The following is a 17,435-nucleotide window of genomic DNA, read 5'->3' on the forward strand; positions in this document are numbered from 1 at the left end:
AGGTTTGTGGCCCGTGGATGTGAAGTTTCCTGCACAGATCCAGGCTTAGCAGGTACTCAGTTGGAGGCATTTGCATTAGAGTGAGGTCTATGCAGGATTCGCACTGGTTGATCCAGTAACTACCCTGAACCAAATCCACAAGTGGGTAGGTATCAAAAAGCTAGTGACTGGGCCTGGCTTGAGCGTATACTAATAACATAATAACTATATAATAACTTAATATAATATATATCACACAGTATACGATAAATTAATAATATAATATTAGCAGCTGCAAATATGTATATGGTACACCTTTTGGGCCGGGCACTATCCTAAATACTTTATTTACGGTAACATATTTAATCCCCACAAAAAAATAATTACTATTACTATTATCCCCATTTTATAGCTGAGGAAACTGAGGCCCAGGGCTGCTGGGCTATTTGCCCAGCGTCCCATAGCAGAACCGGGATTCTTCTAACGGCCACCCCTTCCTGACATACCTGGTGGCTCCATGGTTCATCCCTTCTGGTCTCTGCCCTGAGACCTGCTGAGATCTTCTCAGCAAGTCATCCCTTTGCCTCCCCCCAGAAGAAGCCCTCCCCCCGCAAGGGAGGCCAGGAGGGGTCAGGAGCTACTGATACAGCCCGTTCCATCCACTGGCAGGATTCTCCGGGCTGTGCTCCAGGCCAAATCCTGACAAGAAGGAGTGTCCCCTGGACCTCTGCTCCTGGAGGCTCAGATTCTGGGGCCCCTCATAATAAAGAGGCCAACTCATGCAAAGTGCAGAGGCTGCACCCTGGTGGCTTTTCCATGATGTGACTGGGCCAGGATGGGGGGACTGTCCAGATACCCACTGCATTTTTAAGACTTCTGAATGATTGATGTTGTCTCCCCAGGAAGAGGAATTAGCTAAAAAGATCACATGGTCCGCAAGGCCTGCCCCTGACAGCTCACCTCCCGGGATAGGAAGTGGTTCCAAACTGAGATGGGTATTCCTCCCAGGAGTCATTCTCTGGACTTCCAGAATCACTAACAGGGCCCTGATCATTTATCCACGTAACTGGCTCTACCTTCTAAATAGACTCAGCACATCACACTTCTCCCGACTCCCGCAGCACCAGACCGTGTCCAAGACACCATCATCTTTCACCAGATTATTACACTGTTCTTCTAACTCATCTTCATGCTTCTACACTTGACCCTAAGCACTGTGGGTCAGTGGGACGGTGCTGGTATTCACAGCTGCCTGAAAAGTCTACAGTTATCCCCATGGACGTGGACTATTGAGATCTTTCAGTTTCTAATAGTTCATCCAAGGGAAAAAAGAATGCTAGAGATGGCTCCTTTCTGCCCAAACAATTAAAGGTTTAAACCCTTCCATTAATCAATGCCAGGAGCTGCCCAGCCAGTTAAATCACCACTGTGCGCACCCCCATTCAAAAATGAGCATGGCTTATTTCTCAAGTCAGTCCTGCTGATTATATGTACGTAATCAGTGTGCTCTGTTTTAGATCTTTGTGACAATCGACGTAACTTAGTGCAAGTCTAGCCAATGCCATTTGCATTTAGGAAATTGGAAAGAATTTGCTCAGCACCCACAGTGACTCTGGCCACCTGCTAGGTGTTACAGAGGACAAAAGAGAAACATAAAATAGGATTGTCTCCTTTAACCAAAATGTATGTCTCATAGGAAGACAAAACTAATACCCAACAAACAGACTAACAATCATATCAGATTGTTACGGCGGTTAAATGGAGCTTTCAGTAGGAGAGATAATAAAAACCTTAGGAATTGAGATGCAGAGGATCAGTGTGGCTAGACTGGCTGGGGAAATAATGTATCAAAATTAAATGGAGTGATAAATGTGTGAATTGAGACCTAGCACTGCCTCCTGAATAGCAACAAATACCTACTGCCCGAGACTGAAATGCTACCGTTGTTTCCCATGCCCGCATTTGTCTAGAAATAACAAAGCACTCTTCAAAACCCAGCCTCATCTGAGTATTACAGAAACTTGTCATGACAGGGAAGACAAAAATAATCTTCCCTGTCATACTGGGTCACCCAAAGGAACTCGACAGTAGATCCCCCCCAGATCCAGGATCTGGTGGCATAGACATTAAGAATCACATGCCTTGATTTGTAAAAGAATATTAGCTCAGCTCAGGGGAGAAACTGAGGGATAGTAAAGTCATTAAAATGTCACAGCTAAAAGGAAAAATAAGTCTTCCAGCCACTCTTTCCCTTTCCACTGCTAGTCAGTTTTGAGCAGAAACACAACGTATCACATTGCAAATGCACTAGGACATTCCTATATAAATGGCTTTTTTTTTTTTTTTTTACAGAGCGAAAATATTCCTGAAGACCCCCTCTTGATGAATAGGAATGGAGTCAATTCTGGATACTCGGATCTCAGAAATGTTCCCGCACTTTTTTATTATTTTTTTCTTTCTGGAAGCTCCAGCATTTTCCTTTCCAACACCTGCAACGCTGGATCACTGGAGCTTTGCCTGGCACAGCCGACAAACACAAAGCTCTGACAAGACTAATTTTGAACTTATAGCAGGTTTTGTAAGACAACCTGATGCTTTACTACATTTAGAATAATTATCCCATCAACTATTTACTTAAACATTTTTAAGGAAGGGAAAGAAACTGGGGTGCTTGTTTTAGGCTTTTTTATAACAGATCTTTTTGGAGTCAATAGAAATATCCCAAAGCAGCCATTGAAAATCCTTAGTCTCATGGTGAGGACCCCACCTGCTACAGTGGAAATTAATGGTGGGAAGAGAGGAGAGATGGAAGACAAATCTACCCAGAACATCGAAATCCCAGCAGGAATACAAAGGGCAAGGCTGAACAAATTAATAATACCACTCCGCAGTTAACTGGTACCTTTCATCAGGGAAGCTCAACGTACTTTACAAATAACACTTATTTTCCTGTCTCAAAGAGGCAGGGAGATAAATGGCAAGCCCAAAGGTCACACAGAAAGTGTGTAAGGATTTTAAGAAGAAAATCCAGGCCTTATTCCCCAGCCTCTGGTCTAACAGGTTCCTCCCTTCAAGCCCCCTGAGTGTATTTCAGCTTTGCTATTTCAACCAACAATGGTGTCTGAAAATGTCCAGATTCTTGCTCCTCCAATTGAGATCATCACATACCAAAGACCATTTGAAATCTGAAGGAAACCTTATTCTCATACTGAAATTTCAACTAGAACAACAAAAGCTTATCTAAATTAACCAATGTGCTAGAGACACCACAAATCACCAGTGTAGGGAAAGACATGTGGTTTCATAGAAAAAGTTGCATGGTCAGACTAGAGAATACTTCTTTGGGCTATCTGATTCTGATTGTATGGAAACTATTTTAACCATTCTGTAAATTGTAGATACATGATAGCAATGCAAATAGTTCTTGTCTGTGGCCATGTAAACTCTGTCTTGTCTGAGAGGTTCAACTGACACCCCCCTCCCCTTGTGGAGGAAACAGCTTTGCTTTCATTTGTACATTTCTTCTATTATTCCTGATCTGTAAATGTCTGTTCTTTTCAACAGTTTCCCTCATCGATTAAGTAGAATAAAAGCTTTAACACATGTGCATTCTGATAACTGATAGTCATAATTTTATCCTTTCTGTGAAAATTAATTTTTAACACCAATCCAACCTCAGAAGTGCTCTACCCCAAAGTTAGAAACACAGATGGGAACAGCAAGAGATGTTAGAACTCAGAAGAGAACTGATGGAGAAAACAGAAAAGTTGAAAATTTCCCTTGCTCGTGGTAGAGCTGTAGATCTCAACACGAGACAGGGAACAAAATTCTTATGGGAACAAATCCATAAATTAGAAAATATCTGTAACTTTATCCTCTATCTTGTCAATACCCAAATCTTGTTAACTCAAATATAAGGCACATTAACTGGGCCCAAGACCTCAGCTCTGACACATGCTCAAGACAGGGCAGAATGCCAACCAAAAAACTGCCAGCGCCCTGACAAAGTTCTGGGTTAGAAAAAGGCAACCTCCTTCTCTGGATGGACATAGCTCCATTCTGGGTCTTACAGCTTGGCATGTGGGATGCAAACTGTATTTGAGCCCTTTCTTCTGACTTCAGCTAAGCACCCTCAGGCAGTGTTCAACCTACACAACCGTCCATGGTGGCCCTGGATAGAAGGAACACTCACAGCTCAAGACCCAGCACCATAACAGGAATGGACAGCTAGAGCAGGGCTGCTACTCAACAGGGCAAAAGAGACTCTAAGAGGCCTGTGTCTGGGCTGACCTGATCCAGACCACTAAGGTCCAACTGAATTAAAGACCATCAATGACGCTGTGGTGCCCTGCTCTAACCACACATTGGAACTGGTGACTGCTCCGTGACTGCATGTTTTTCTCAGGGGCTCAAGAAGTGCTTGGGCAGCAATAAAAAGGGATGAAGTACTGATATATGTTACAACATGGATAAACCTTGAAATCCTATGCTAGGTGAAAGAAGCCTGACACAAAAGACCACATTATTACATGATTCAATTTATATTAAGTGTCCAGAATAAGCAAGTCTATAGAAATAGAAACACAGACTCATGGTTGCCTAGGACTGGGGGGTGGTGGTGAGGAGGGCCCCAAGACACCCCAAACCCAGATGTTGTGATAGTGATGCTGCTAAAGGGACCAGGAGTTCAGGGCAGGGCTTACCAGGAAGGTTCACCTCAGTCTCCCAACCCCATCACTGGCCAGATCTGCCACTCTCCTTAAAATATGCTGTTAGAAACTCTTATTTTCGGGTGCCTGGGTGGCTCAGTTGGTTAAGTGACTGCCTTCGGCTCAGGTCATGATCCTGGAGTCCCTGGATTGAGTCCCACATCGGGCTCCCTGCTCCGCAGGAAGCCTGCTTCTCCCTCTCCCACTCCCCGTTTGTGTTCCCTCTCTCACTGTGTCTTTCTCTGTCAAATAAATAAATAAAATCTTTAAAAATAATAATAATTAAAAAAAAGAAACTCTTATTTTCAGGGGCGCCTGGGTGGCTCAGTCGATAATGCATCTGTCTTTGGCCAAGTCATGATCCCAGGGTCCTGGGATGGAGCCCCACATCAGGCTCCCTGCTCAGTGGGGAGCCTGCTTCTCCCTCTCCCTCTGCCTGCCACTCCCCCTGCTTGTGTTCTCTCTCTCTCTCTGTCAAATAAATAAATAAAAAATCTTAAACAAACAAACAAACAAAAGAAACTCTTATTTTCCATTCCTATCACAGGTTTTCTCCCCAACCTTTCCCTGCCTCCATTCCAGCAGAGATCCCACCCCTTACCCTCCTTATTCAAGACAGGATGGCAGAGCAAAATCCATACGGTTTGATCCCTGTCATTGCTGTGACATCTGGCACCAGGCCCCTCCCCCTCTACAAGTTCCAGCCACACTGGCCTTTCCTCTGTGATGCAGGTGTCTTCCCCCATCCCCCCACCAAGGCCTTTGCAAATGCCACTCCCTCTGTCTGGAATATTCTCCCTGACCCTACACCATCCAAGGCTCTTCCAGCAGATGACTCTTTTTCGTCCTCTGGGGCTCAGGCCAAGTGTTGGTCTGAAAAGTCTTTCCTCATCTTCAGTCTGTGGGTTCTCAAGCAACACTGCTCATGTGTGTGTGTATTTGAATCCTGTCAGCTAAGTCCACATACTGCAGGACTCTGTGGACTAAATGATGCCCAGGGGATCGGGGGAGGACAGACCTCCTCTATAGCATAGTTGTTCATCCATTCTGCCCTGGAGCAGTGTGACAATCTCCCGTGGGGCCCAGCCTCCAGAGAGAGCTAGATGGCCTGATGAGAAACAGGAGTGGCTGCATGGTCCGGGCCCCGGAGGCCGAATATATTCCCACCTCTGGCAGGATGGGCTGCCCGGCTGTGGGAGTCAGACCAGGGAAGGCCGAAGAGCCTTTGTGGAAGCACGTGGTGGTGGAAAACAGAGGCTTTGGAGCCAAACAGGCCTAGGTTTAGCCACCAGCCCTTTCCCTGTCTGTTGGTTCCTCGGTTGCCTCATCTGTGATGATGGAGGAATGAAAGGAGATAATGGGCGTGCATACGGGTGACACTGGTCCCGCGCCTGCAGTTCAGTGAATGGCGAGTGACTGTCCGTTCCCTCTCTTCACCTGTGACTTCTTTCTTTGTCAATAATTTCAAGAAGAAATTCTCTTCGTCCAAGTGTCCAGACTGTCTAGATAGAACTTAATCCCACCTGTTTTGTTTCCAGATCGGCCAGTCCACCCCAGCCTGGTGGTCCTGCGACCCAGAAAGAAATGCCAGCCATCCCCATGGCTGGCCAGGGTGGCGCTTATCAGGGAAGTGACACGCACGTGTGCAGACTGACAGCTCCACGGGGAGAGCTGCTCTCTCTCTCTCTCTCTGTCAGGTTCTTGATAAATTCCACCAAATGCCAGGAAGTCCCTGATCCCTTCACACACTTGTCGTGCTGGGTCAAAATCAAAGGCCACGTCAGTGAGAACTCAAGGAAGATGGTAGAGCGCTGGGTTTCTTGGCATTGAGGGCCAAGCTGCAGAACACGGAGGGAGGCGCATGCTTCCATTCACGGAGGAATTCCACAAACACTTACCTGTGCTGGGCACCCAGGCGGATGCCAAGGATACAACTGGAGCAAAAGTTACAGAGAGCAGCTGCTTTCAGGAAAAGTCACAATTTATCGAGGAGGCGGGCCCTCAGTCCAGAGTCACCCCCAGTGAACGAGGGAACCCAAACTGAAACAAGAGTGTGAAAGAACGGAACACAAGTCTGGGAGAGCTGCTCACAGAGGAAGAGGATGAAGGGAAGTGGCACTGGAGCTGACACCTGAAGGATAAGTAGATGTTATCCAGGTGGAAGATGCACAATGCAGGGAAGGGAGACCAGAGGAGAAAGAAGTATCCAGACAGGGCAACAGCAGGTGCAAAGCCGGAGACGAGACAAGACTATGGACATGGGGAAATTGGACAAAGCCAACATGACTGGAGCCCAAACATGGAGGAGGAGAGTGAAACACAGCGCTTGGGAAGAGGAGCATGATTGCTAATGGTTGTGGAGAGGTGAGTGGAGAGGGGTGCGATCAGAAGAAGCAGGTATGGTGCTGGAAACAGCCGGTGCTGGAAACAGCCCCTGTGATAAGCAACTAGAACCAAAGTGCCTGGAACAAGATCCCGCAGGTCTCCTAGAAAGTAGGCTAAATTGCCACTGGACAGAGGTTGAGATTGATCACTGATGACTTTTTTTTATTTCTTAAAAGTGATAGGGCATATTAAAATGTTAAAATTAGAGCAGAAGCAACTCTAACGTGGCACCGTTTTGTAACCCTTTCAGGGGAGACTCTGTGATGCTGCAAACACTGAACTAAACGATGGTGTCATTTCTCTGCAAATATATGTAATTGCCTTTTAAATAATTCTCACATGAAGGGTGTTAACAACTAGCAATAAACATTCATTTGTTTCTCACAATATCAGAGAATGGGACCAGCATTAACAAACGACCTTCTCCTGTTTGCTCATGAAACGGCCTTAAATGTCTCATTTATCATGAATTTCTGTAAGCACTAACAACTTGTAAAAAGAGTTATGTTCTTGGAGGTTTAATAAAATCTACCAACTTAGGAAATATCCTGGTGGCCTTAAAATTTACCCAGAAAACTTAGCAAAAAAGGAGTAAATGCATGCAGCGGAGCTGAACGTCATGTAGATTTACAGACAGCATCTATTATCCTATAGCAGTCGTGCTAAGAATACTACTGTAAGAGTGCTAGATGGACTCTGAATCAAGTGTAGTTGCAAAGGGATCCCTCCCTTAATATAGAAAACCTTCACAGCAATGTATAAATATTGGCATATAGACAAGTCAGGCATTCCAAATCCAGAGGCTTCGGTGATCCAGACTTTGAGAGAAAGAATTATAAACTCTAATCGTTAATGAGCAAAGTAGGGATTTTCAGAACATCCATCGATCTTCAACAGTCATTGGCATGTGGGAAGCAGAGAACGGACAGGAAACAGAGGTGACAGTCATGCTGTCACATGGGAATTACACATGGGTCTCGACTGCCCACATTTAGGTTGGTGTTTTCTCGCTCTCTTTTTTTAAAATGTGTTTTTCTTTTTCGTCACTAGAAATTCAATTTGCCAACAGTTAGTAAACTGGAATGTGTAGAGTTTTCTCTTATTCCAGTGCCCTGGTCATTTGCTGGGGATGTTACTAGGTGTGAAATGGGCATAAGAGGGAAGTGCCAGGCTCGGAATCAAACCGCCTCTGTTCAGATGCTGGCTCTGCCCCTTACCAGTCCAGCGTCCTTGGAAATGTCAACCACCACCTCTATGCCTCCACATCTTCTAACAAAGGGATTGTAATAATACACATCTCCTGGCATCGTTTGGATGATTAAATGGGGGTGTATTAAAGGTAGCTTAGCCTCTGCAAAGATTAGCGATCAGCATCGTTCTATTGGAAATGGCGGCAGGGTTTACAAGAAGGAGGAGCCCATCCCAACTGCCCTCCCGCAGTCAGAACACTCACCATCTCCTATACCAAGGTCTCCTAACCTGTCTTGTCCCCACAGACAACATCTTTTAACTGGGTTCCACCTGCACAATTAATTATCTAGTTTTCTTTTTTCCCCTTTAAACTGCCTCCTTCCAAATGTAGTTCTAAAATGGAACTTTATATTATTCCCAGAAATGGAAAGACTGTCTCACTTGCCATAACTAGAAAGTAACCCTATACAGCAAAAAAGAAAATCCAGATGACTTAGACTCTACCTGGATACTGTTACTCTAGCAAAGACTTGGCGCCTGAGGCTTGAGGCTGACTACTGCAGTTCAGAGAGGCGTTACGGGACATGGTAGAACCAAGCAGAGACTTCCTCCCTGTGGTGCACGGAACGGAGAAGGAAGCATAACCTTCTCGCCACATGAGTCTGTATCCTGTAACATGTGATGCTGGCTCAGCCCATCAGCTAAAGTCCTGGCAATACCCATCTCTCACAGTGTCACCTCAGCGACTTCTATTGCAATTTGTGGAATTTTATGGATAAACAAACAGTGCTCCATAGCAGTGAAGAATATTTCCAATATTCTCTTGAAAGGAAAGTTCCCAATTAATTCTAGCCTATTGCTCTCTAAAAGTGCAGAGTGAGGCATTAGAATTCATGGAATTTGTAGACTAGTGAATTCCTCTGGCATGCAGCAACGTTATTAGCTCATCAGTAAGTCTTTGCAAATTTGACTGGAGATGGTGTGTTTGTGTGCACATATATGCATATGTGTGTGTGTGTGTCTCTCTCTCTCTCTCTCTCTCTCTCTCTCTCTATATATATATATATATATATATGCATGCATAGGGGCGCTACTTAAACTTTATGCAGCTTCAATCAGACCTCTATCTCTCCTGAGGTTAGGCTTCTAAGCTGATGGCTCATACCTTCCATCTCTGCCTGTGAATGCTTTTGACGCAAATATTCTGTGAGTCCACCAGTACATATGTCTCTTAAAACACCTTAAGTGGAAAGCATTGCCTGTTGAGGATTAGAGTAGACATGTAATCACGTTTCATACTCAGCTATGGCCTTCATCCAATACAAATGCCACATTCACTTAGGAAGGGTGTCTGTACACCATAAACAGCAGGAGAGTTGAGGGCGGTTTCCCAAATCAGCCTGCTCAGCAAATCTGAACTCATTCAGCCACAGACCCAGTTAATTCACACTTCAGAGTGCGCACCACTCTAATAAGATACGTGGAAAAGGGAAGGCGTGCACATGGAGGGAGTCCCTTTCTACTGTATGCTATCACCTTGTGCCTCCTCATACTTGAAAACTGGATGCACTGCACAGATTGTTCAGAAGCACCCCATGAACAAATGTCACCTTCACGGAGCCCGCACCGGGAAAGCAGAGACTACACCCCTGCACAGGGAGGCTCTGAGTCAATGTGAGGTCCTCCTCTCCCACCTGTCGCACGGAGTTTAACCATGTTAGATGATAGAGCCTGTCCAGAAGTTCCATCAGCGGCAGGGAGTCCCAATTTAGGATATGGACAATGGGAGTCATCTGATTTGTGGACTGAGCAAAAGCCAACACCCTAAACACCTCTGCACATCTGAGAAAATGTATTTCTAAATCTAAAGGCATTTGTTTTCGAGAGGGGGGGTTGACATGAGTATCACCTGCAAGGAGGGTAAGCGGTTTTCTGGAAGGGGTGGGTGCTGGCACGCTCAGTGCTGAGCCCGGGGACACGTGTGCGAGCTGAAAGCACACCAAGTGCTTCTCCTGACTCCCAGCACCTCACACATCAGCTTGAAGGGCTGACAAGTCCCTGGATCACTCAACACGCAGGCAGCAGGCTCTCAGGGCAAAGGGAGTTAACACTGCCTTATCTTGAGCTCCACTATTAACCAACTTGTCATCACTAAACTGGGTTGTTAGTCACTGGAACAATTTGATGGAAAGAGTGAACACCAGAGAGAAACAAGTTGACCCAGATGGGCGAGCCAAGATCAAGTGGCAATAAACTGTTATCGCTCCTGGTCAGTGAATGAAAGTTCTTGCAGAGGACACATTCTGGCTCCCTAAAAACTATTCCCTATAGCATATACGGTGGTCATTATGCTGATAAATAAACACTGCAAAAATATGTTTAACACTAAAACTCTATGGGGGCCACCTGGGTGGCGCAGTCGGTTAAGCATCCTACTCTTGGTTTTAGCTCACGTCTTGATCTCAGGGTCGTGAGATCCAGCCCCATGTCAGGCTCTGTGCTCAGTGTGGAGTCTGCTTGAGATTCTCTCTCCCTCTCCCTCTGTGTCTCCCACTCGTGCTCTCTCTCTCTCTCAAATAATCTTAAAAAAAAAAACAAAAACCCACTAAAACTCTACTGAAGGAAGTGACATCTTTCTCTAGTGATATGGGTTTGTTGATCTGGACATTAGTTACAATTGTCTTGACAATGCATGGGAGTCCAAGTTATTAGAGGTTTCCAGTTAATAAACTGCCCCATAGCAAACAGTGTATACAGACCATCAGTTTTCTACTTCGCCGAGTGAAAAAAGGGATTGGGGCGCCTGGGTGGCTCAGTCGGTTAAGCGTCTGCCTTCGGCTCAGGTCATGATCCCAGGGTCCTGGGATCGAGCCCCGCATCGGGCTCCCTGCTCCGCGGGAAGCCTGCTTCTCCCTCTCCCACTCCCCCTGCTTGTGTTCCCTCTCTCGCTGTGTCTCTCTCTGTCAAATAAATAAATAAAATCTTTAAAAGGAAAAAGAAAAAGAAAAAGAAAAAAGAGATTAAGAGCCAAGAGATATCTCTAGTCCTGGTCTGCCACCAGGCACAGTACTAAGCCTTTGCAGACCTCAGCTTTCTTCTCTGTAAAGTGAGACTATTAGACTAGCCAACAGTGCTCAAACTGAAGAGGTCACACACTAGTGTTAGAGTCCACATGTGGAGGCTTCAAAAGTAAATGGTATTTGGTAGTCACTTTATACACACTGACAAATTTAAGCCTCACACCAATCCTGTGACGGAGATAGTATTGTCATCCACATTTTACAGATGGGGAAACAAAGGCCCAGAAAGGTCAACAAATTGACCAAGGGTACCCCCAGCCAGCCAGACATTGGGTGGGACCTGAAACCCATGTGGTCTGGCTCCAGAACCCTGCTGTTAACTACTCCACTATAATGCCTCTCAATAACGGCAAATAACAGCTATTAGTTATAGCTAATCGACTGACAAGTGACTGATCAGAGGGGAGTAGAGGCTTAAGTTCAAAAGCTTATTCCCCACCCTCATTTCAACATGCCTTTTTCTGAAAGACGAAGAGATGGAATTATATAACACAGCCTGAGACTTCTGTCTCAAAACTGAACGTCACCCACTGGCTAGACCAGAAGAAGGTTGACCAGACAACCGACATGTTGGTTCCATGGAGCTTAGCCATGGGGTCTGTGATTCCTTGGTGCTTTGAGGAAGAATGCTGCATCTTGCTGGCTCCCCTTTTGGGAAGACCAAAGCCCTGCCTTGCAGCAGTGACAATCCTGGGCCTAAAACGACAGAGAGGATCTTGACAGGCTTATCTCCTCCAGCTCCTTGGGAAGTTTCCTGCTGGTTGTCAGATGGAGATCAAGAAAGTGATTCTCCCAATTACCTCCTTGGCAGACAATTACAGTGGAGCAGTTCCTTTTCCACCTTGAATCAAGCAGTCTCTTGTCCCCAGTCCAACAGCCCCATTCTCCTGGCAGAGCCCAGCCCCAGAAGCGTGGGGCTCCCGAGGACATGGATATGATTTCGTGTGCGGTCAGTGTTTGAGAGGGCCCGGTGGCTCTGGCACACTGAGCTAAGTGGATAATATTCTGACAATCACCAGGCATCTGGAATTCCAGATGGCCTCTCTGCAGGAACACCAGCTACACCTGTAGTTGCATAAGAGAAATGGACAGCCACCACCGGAAGTTACCAAAAACCACTAGGTGCCCGTGTCTGGGACAGAAACGAAGGTCTCAAAGCTGCCCTTTAGCCCCTGTCCCTGCCACCAATCTCCTGAAATGAGTTCTCTTTTAACGAACCATTCAAACTCTTCTAAGCTTGTCCAAAAAAGAGTAAATAATGAAATGATGCAGATGACCCCAAAGGATGAGTATCTGCTTCAATCAAAAAAGACCCATAAAAGAAGGCTTTCTCGAAAGGTCACATGCTAGGGTTCTATGTACTGACATTTTCAGAAAGACAAAATTATAGGGACGGAAAACAGACCAGTGGTTGCCAGGGGTTACAGGTAGAGGACAGAAGTTTTATGGGGTGAAGTGAAGTGAAGGGACAGTCTGTATCCTGACTATGGTGGTGGTTACATGCATCTATGCGTGTGCTAAACTTCAGAGAACTGTACACAAAGGGAAAGAAAGTCCATTTTACTGTACGAAAATTTAAAAACTAAACATGTTTAAAGGGCCCATGATTAGATTTTTCTCCAGAAGATGACTTTTCATTTTTTAAAAATTGGATCATACTAAGAATACTCTTGAGTATCTAATAAGAACTTGAAGTAGGCATAGTTGCAGGGGAGATTAAATAAATAACGCATCGGAGTACCCTTAAAATAAAAAGAGCATGGAACACGTAAAGGGAGAGGTAGTGCTGGGAGACAGAAGTCAATCAGGCTTTCCAAGCCCCGCCCCAGACGGGGGTCCGAGCCCCGCCCCTTCTCCTGCCACGCCCACTGCCCTCACAACTCCACTTTCTCCGGCGGTGGGGGAGGAGGGGCACCAGACTGGAGGCCATCCTTTTATGCACTTTAAGTCTAGCATACAATTATTTATGTGCAAGAACCCGTCCTTGGGAGCTGGCTGTTTGCCTTCAACACTGAAAGCAGGGCAAGTTTGTCCTTTAAAACTGGAAGTGCTGGCGCCTGGGTGGCTCAGTTGGTTAAGCAACTGCCTTTGGCTCAGGTCATGATCCTGGAGTCCCAGGATAGAGCCCCGCATCAGGCTCCCTGCTCAGTGGGGAGCCTGCTTCTCCCTCTGACCCTACCCCCTCTCATGCTCAATCTCTCTCATTCTCTCTCAAATAAATAAATAAAATCTTAAAAAAATAAACAAATAAAACTGGAAGTACTAATGTCATGAATGAAGGCTGATGGAATTCTGGTCTTGTGGGAAATTCCACTTTCTGACAGGCTGACAGTATCTCTGAAAAAGAAAAACACAATGACTCCACTTTTGAAGAGCAGGAACCAAAAGACTTAACCAGTACTTTTCAAAGCGAGGAAAATTCTATGTCATCACAAGCTTGACTAAGCCCAGTTCTGTGAAATGATAGGGAAGAGGGTAACTGTTCTGAAATCTGCAGCATATTTTTCTTTGGTGTCTCTTGAGGCTGACAGGGAGTGGCAGTGGAAAGAAGACCAGGACATTCAATATACAGGATGTTCACCAGACACGAAGTGTTCTTTAAAAGGCGCCCTTCACCTACCGTCACATTAGCAACTCAGACAGAAATCTTGGAAAGTGAACACACACATCCCACCCCGCCCTCCTCCCGCACCACAGCTGCCCATGCATTTCTTCCCCATGAATTTAGCCCCAGCCTCCATGGGCTGTTACCTTCCTTTCTGCAATTCAATCAAAGTCACTTCCAGAAATGCCTAATTACAGGGTGGCGTCATTGTTACATTAGAGGTTTAAATAAAAGTCCCTGGATTCCAACCTGCTGAGATCTCCAATAATGCAAGGTACTTACAGAGCTTTGATAAAGCACCAGTCGACCCTAACACTGAAATGGGAAAAACTGTTGCAGCTCAAAATTCAACCCTCAGGCAAAACTCTGGGGACGAGGCAGCCAAGGCACCACCTCAGCAAAAAAGAAAGGAAAAGAGGAAAAAAAGAAAAAAGAGAAACATGCACTCCATAAATTACCCGCAGAAATCAGTTTAGGCAGACTACAATTTTATTTTTTAACACAGACAACCTATAGGGAAAAATGCATATAAACCCACAATTACTCCTTTAACAGGACAAAATGTCAAAATGAGGAGATGTAGTGGTAAGTGGCCAACCACACTCTTCCATGGAAGGTAATCAGCAGGAGGAAACCTGAAAATCCACACAGAGCGGCACTGAGCCCTTGGGTGGGAGAAGGGAGAGGGGACATCAGAGCCACCTGCCAGGGTTTGGGGCAAGGAACGGGAAAGATTCGACGTCAGCTGGGGCCTTATCTTGGTTTATTTCACTATTTCATGTTCTCAACTCCACCTCACAGACAAATAAAGGCTCCGATACACTGAATCAATTCTCCTAGGCCACCCAATAGAGGTCATCAAGAATGTGGAATTCGGCTCCAGTTCCTTAGCACCCCGAGGCCATGGATAAATCCAGAGCGCTGGGAAGGGTCCCAAACGTTAGAAATTTTAAAAATTGAATGAAGGAATGAAAGTTTAAAATTGCCTTCAAAGGAATTCCTCAAGCAACATAACCCCACACATATAAAATCGACAGCGGGCTCGGATTAAAGGGATCGTGAAAGAATGTTATTTCCAGAAATCATAATCCTTCTCCCTTCCCCAGGGTTGGGCGGCAGAGAGAGAAGACACAGCAGGCTCAGAACCTATCGGGGGCCACAGAGCGTGACTGTCAAGTCCAGGCCTCAGACGGAGCTCCTCCCTCTTACATTCTGGCATTTTAACAGGGGTCAACCCCATTAGAATTGACACTGGAACAGGCTCGTGTGGAACGGTGCATTCGTACATCCATTCGATAATTACTTACTGGGGACCTATCACCCGCCAAGGACTGCCAGAGATGCTGGGCATAGAGAAAGGTGCCAGTCATCTGCTTGTCCTCACATCAGTTCCTCACCTCTCCCCTGCTCTGTTCCCGGTTACAGACGCTAAATCCCACAGGCTACGTGATCCTGGCGGCACCCTTGCCTGTGGTCCACTGCTGGGTTCTGCCAGTGGGAGCACTGGGGCCCTGGGGGAGGCTGGTGGGTGAAGGAAGGGAGAAGCTGGGAGGCTGCTCCCCTGTTGCTCCACTCCTCCCTCTCCCTCTCTCAGGTGGTGCCTGTAGCAGTGATGCGAGCTCCTCCATAACACCTCCTCCTCCCTTCGCCTTCGGTCCCTCGCTCTGCCTAACCTCTGGGTTGCCCTGCGGTGGCCTATTTGGCCCCTCCACTCCTCCTTAGCTCAGGTCCCCAGTTCCCACGCTGAATTCCCTCTCGTGAAGCCCCTGCTTCCCTGACTGGACTCAGACCCTCACAGGCACTGAAGATGACTAACCAGAGCTCTGCCTTCTTAGAATTTACATTCGAGTGGGGAGAAACCCAAAGGGTAAGAAAACAATCAAACAAATAAATACTAGTTTCTGGTCGTATGAAGGATGATGCGGGAAATCAGCAAAAAGGTGGCAGGAGTGGGGAGGGGGCAGGCTGGTAAGGGTAAGGGAACATCTCCCCCAAGAGTCAAAGCATGCAATTGTACCTGATTATGAAGGCCAGGGGAAGAGAATGAATGCCAGGCAGAGGAAGCAGCAGGGCAAAGTTCAAGAGACAAGAACTACCGTGGTGTGTTTAAGGAGCCACAGGCAGGCCAGTGTGATTGGGGCATGTGAGCAAGTGGTAAGTGAAGAATCTGGACGTGCAGTCAGGGGCCAGATCCTGGCAGTCCTTGGAAGTCATGGTAAGGAGTTTGGAACTCATAATTGATCTGATTTACATTTCAAAAAAAATCACTCTGGCTAATGTATAGGGAGTTTTCCTTTTGTCCACAGAGACAAAAGTTCTTAATCCCCCTCCCCCAATGGCATCCAGGTCCAGGTATATCACCTCACCTTAAAGAGCTAAGGGAGAACTAACCATCCCCCTAATCAACTTGCTCAAAGATGGACAGAGGGGGCCACCACAGCCCCTGAAGCATGCTTGTGGGGAGACAGCTGGGTTCCCTTGATAACAGTTCTATCATGTTCTGCAGCCAAAGGAGAAGAGAAATAACCGCTCATGTGCATGACAGCTCCAACACTCAAAGGCCTTGGCGGGCCCCTCCCCAACCATTCTGGAAGGTTCGTGCTGGAAAGTCCAAAGCACACTGGCGTAGCCTGGCATTCCGAGGCGGTCCACTGGGCTATCCAGACTTTTATTTCAGGACTCTGGGCATCAGAATGTCCAACCTACGCCCTTGGACTACCAAGAAAGCTGCAAGGATCACGCTTTGCTTCCCGGTTATTTCTCTACTACATCAGCTGGTCCTTTTCTCATTTCCTCAAAGTGACAAACGTATGCTGCCAAGCAAGGCTGAGGGAAAGGAGAAAATAGACATGCACTCCCCATCGTGCATTCGTCTCCCAAATGCTACTAATCTGGCATTTAGGTTATTTGCTCCTTTAATGAGAAAGCCCTTAAGATACCTCTGCCAGGTTTCTGTACACAGTTTTTTCCTCCAATGAAGCATCAGATCTCTTTCACAAACAATAGCTGTCACATCCAAGCACTCTGGGCCCAGCCAGCACGACCGAAAATCTCTGGCAAGTGCAGAGCAACTTTCAGGCCCGTCCGTCCAGAACAGCCTGCCACCGCGGTGGTCAGGTCGAAGTCTCGACAATGTCTGCCTCCAGGAACCTGGGGAGACAAAAGGAGTCCATAGTTTTCAAGGAGACACAGTGTTGAGTCTCCAGCATTCGACACGGGATTTTGGAATGGGATGCTTCAAAAATCGCCTTTTGAGTGAGTATGTCTGTCCTGATTGCGACTCTGGGTCCAGGTGTGTGGCAGTTCACTCAGAAGAGGGGACTTGTAATCCTGGCCTTAACCTAAGCGCTGTGAAGTATGCAAGACTGTTGACTCTCAGATCTGTACCTCTGAAACAAATAATGCAGTATATGTTAAGAAAAAAAGAAGAAGAAGAAGAAGAAGAAGAAGAAGAAGAAGAAGAAGAAGAAGAAGAAGAAGAAGAAG

The 17,435-nt window shown here is 46.3% G+C and overlaps 1 protein-coding gene across 12 annotated transcripts in view; it reads right to left on the reverse strand.

Moving 5' to 3' along the window:
* The window catches only part of KCNMA1 (potassium calcium-activated channel subfamily M alpha 1), a 725,292-nt gene that overhangs the window by 382,127 nt on the left and 325,730 nt on the right, over positions 1-17,435 (reverse strand). The window contains exon 1 of one of the 12 annotated variants that reach the window (XM_035022549.1): positions 16,889-17,168. The exons of the other annotated variants lie outside the window; for them this stretch is intronic. The gene's annotated coding sequence lies outside the window, so the exon portion shown is untranslated. Of the gene's footprint in view, positions 1-16,888; positions 17,169-17,435 lie in introns of those variants that run through there. 12 annotated transcript variants of the gene reach the window in all.

The sequence above is a fragment of the Mirounga leonina genome, unplaced genomic scaffold (assembly GCF_011800145.1).
Source record: "Mirounga leonina isolate KUSES-001 unplaced genomic scaffold, KU_Mleo_1.0 Mir_114, whole genome shotgun sequence".
Classification (NCBI taxonomy): domain Eukaryota; kingdom Metazoa; phylum Chordata; class Mammalia; order Carnivora; family Phocidae; genus Mirounga; species Mirounga leonina.